Consider the following 3,499-nt stretch of genomic DNA (forward strand, 5'->3'; position numbering starts at 1 on the left):
AGACGTCTGGGAACTCACATACTACCGGAATATCTTTGATCTCCGGTATGATGGCTTCATATACTCTGCCAAATGGTTTAGCTGGAATGGCTATGGGGATGGTCAAGAGAACCTCTTCTTGGCCATAACTCAATTTGATAGTTTTCAATTCAGTATTGAGAATGACTTTATGTTGGGCCAACCAATTCATGCCCAGAATTACATCTATATCTTGGCCTTTCAGAACAATCATATTAGTAGGAAAGTCCCGTTCAGCCAACACTACAAGAAACTGACAAAAGTTCGTGGGGCAAACTAAGAACGTGGGTACCGATGTTCTTATTTGAGTTAAGTTCATGAGTTTCACGAAGAACGTGGGTACCCACGTTTTTAATTTAAGTTTGTGCGGCCTGACTAAAACCGTTGAACTTAAGGTATTAGAAACGTGGGTACCCACGTTTTTAATTTAAGTTCGTGGGCCAGCAGAAACCGTCGAACTTAACTAAAAAAACTCAAAACCCCTAACCCGCGGACACCGTCTCTCACACGCTCTCATCCCTTCCACGCTGCCGCCGCCAAACTCAGACTCGCAAGCGGGAGCTCCGTCTCTGCCAGAAACTCGCCACCACCGCGGCGGCCACGGCTCCACTCGCTTCCTCGCCCACCACCTCCGTACGTACTCCACGAGCTCACCCCCCCTACGAATACCCGACACCTTCTGACGCGCTGGTCTCGCAGGCGGACACCGAGCGGAGGAAGCACGAACTGCTGCGCGCGGTTCAGGAAATGCGGCACGGATTCGCAGCGCGTGGGGCCCGACCAACGCGCTGCCATCGAGGAGGCCGTCATACGTACGATGCCTAATCGGCCGCTGTCTAACAATTCGCACTCACGCAACGCGACGGTGTTTGTGACGCTGTGCTTGGTTTGATTGCTTTTGTGTGTCATGTGCAGGTGGCGGTGGAGGAGCGTGGTGCGGGGAAGGGAACGACGATAGATCTCGCGGCGCTCGATGGCACCTGGAGGCTGTGTTACACATCGGCATCAGACGTGCTTGTGCTGTTCGAGGCGGCTGAGAGGCTTCCACTCCTGCAGGTTAAACAACATGTATTCAGCGATCTGTCCTAATTTGTCGTTTCAATTGTATGCCTACTTATAGCCACCACCTAGCAATCAATTACAGATTCCAGCAAATTTGAGATCGACTGAAAATGTCAATAACTTGCCAATCTTCACGTTTTTAAATGTTCATACTAAGATTTTTTTTCTCGAACATGTAGGAGAGTTACGTATCTCATACAACCCAAGGGGCAAACACCGCACTAGGACCTGCCACACACACTAATACATGACCAATACCAAGGAGGGGGAATCATGACCATAAACTAGGGAGCTATTTAGCTCCCACTGTACACCAAAGTTTAGCTTCCTCTTTTGTGACACCATCATTCAGTAAAGATGTTGTCCCTTAACCCTGGAGCATACTTCTGCAGCCCAACCAACTTTAGGACAGAGTACCACACAGTCCTTGCAAAGATACATGAGGTGAGCAAATGTTGTATGTTCTCCTTTTCTTGATCACACATTTGATAGCTCTCAGGATGCTCAAGCCCCCAGCGAGCTAACCTATCTGCAGTTCAACACTAATTCAGAGCAGCTAGCCGAATGAAAAACTTGCATCGGGGTGGAGCCCAAGTCTTCCACATTTCTTTCCACGGGTCAAAACCAACAGCCCCAACAAAGAAACTATGATAAGCAGATTTGGTTGAGAATTCTCCGGTAGAGGATGGTGACCAAATGTGCCGGTCTTCTATTCTAGGGTGAAGTTCAACTTCTGCCATGATATCCCATGGATGGAGGTATTCCATCAAGGCTGCAGCTGACAGCCACCCCCTTGATGTCCCTCACCCAAGCATTATTGTCCAAAGTATCCTGCAACATTCATCATACTAGAAAATTATTGCTAAAAATGCAATACATGTTTGTTGTGTTTGTTAGGTTGAGCACTTGAGACATTAGAGATGATGAGTTTAAGAGTTTTACTTTTGGTACATCAACAAGATGCTTTCAGTGTAGTGGATAGTTCATTTTCCTCTTACTGTTTATAATTGGTGTGTTTGAGCCATGGTATTTGAGAAATTTAGGGAGAAGGGTTGGAGCCTTGTGATAAGGGTGTTTTTTTGGATATATGCAGGTGGGCCAAATATACCAGAAATTTGAGTGCAAAGATCGATCAGATGGTGGAATTGTGAGGAATGTTGTAAGGTGGAGCATCGAGAACTTGCTGGAGGTAACCATTCTATGGCCGTTGTACCTATTGGGGGTGTCCATTTTCCTGATGCCTGAAGACTCTCATTTCTTTCCTTTCATATCTCCCATATTAATTAGAAGGGTGAGGCTCCTGATTGCTTCTCACGGATGTCAATCGTGTTGGTGATCTTGCTCCACCAACCGAGTACCAAATCGCTTGCTTGCCATTTTTCTGGTTTCAAGTTCGGTTGGGCCATCCAGGAGGGCAGGAGGTTGCAAGGCACCAGACCCTTTTGGTGTATCTGCATTCAGTCTCAAGATGATGCCCGGTTATATTTAGATGTCTGTGTACCGAGAGGGCACATTGACTATGCGGCCAGCTGTGCTGCACCAGTCTGTTCTAAGTCCAAATGCAATTTTGGATAATGAGCTAGCGTAGAATTTGCACTTGAGTAGAGCCCAGGTTTGCCAGATTGAGCAGATTTCCAGTGCTTTGGGGCAGCCAATGAATTGAGCTTGATAGTTGCCGATAGCTGGTGTTCAGTTGATCTGAAATAATACTAGAGCTGCATTGCAACTACTGTATTTTTCTGAAGTATGAATGTTACTATTCGCTTTGCACAAATCACATCCAAAAGAGTCCTTCCATTTTTAACTGTGCTTTTATATTGAGCCGACCAACTTGACATGCTTGATTATTCAAGCTACACCTTGAATACTTACATTTAATTTAAAATACAAAAAGTGACCTACGTATAAATGGAGTATCTTCTTTATATTGACAGCACAACTGCTGGTACTTAAATGCATGGACCTTGGAATATATAAAGAGTATGACAGTTGGAGGCGTGCTTTTTGCTCCATATATTCATGAAATGCTCACCAGTTTCATATTTTCATTGATAATGTCATTTGTTTTCTTCCAGTATCCATATTTTTTTCATGTTTTTAAGTACATCATAATTGTATTTCATAGAAGAAAATTAACTCCTTACATTGACATTTCGCATCTTCTGAGCTTAGCTTCCTATTCTTTGCTTTCTATGATGTATCATATTTATTATCCAGCCTTTAGTCCTCATGTTTTCAATTCTTTCATGTTTGATTCTTAAGTGATCTCTATAGGAGCAAGAAGGTGCAACACTGATGGTCTCTGCGAAGTTTGTTGTCCTGTCTAAATGAAATATATTTCTTCAATTTGAGGAGGTAATTCTAAATATGACTATTTGATTAAAGAAATGCAAAGCGAAGAGTTGCTAATTTCATGCTG

At 44.0% G+C, this 3,499-nt stretch overlaps 1 long non-coding RNA gene across 1 annotated transcript; it reads left to right on the plus strand.

Moving 5' to 3' along the window:
* The first annotated feature begins 939 nt into the window (after window positions 1-939).
* LOC103649018 (uncharacterized) lies at window positions 940-3,076 on the plus strand. Its single transcript, XR_002267658.1, has 3 exons — window positions 940-1,074; window positions 2,174-2,269; window positions 3,015-3,076. It is a non-coding gene; the product is annotated as an uncharacterized lncRNA (long non-coding RNA).
* Window positions 3,077-3,499: the final 423 nt, after the last annotated feature.

This window comes from Zea mays, chromosome 2 (assembly GCF_902167145.1).
Source record: "Zea mays cultivar B73 chromosome 2, Zm-B73-REFERENCE-NAM-5.0, whole genome shotgun sequence".
NCBI lineage: Eukaryota > Viridiplantae > Streptophyta > Magnoliopsida > Poales > Poaceae > Zea > Zea mays.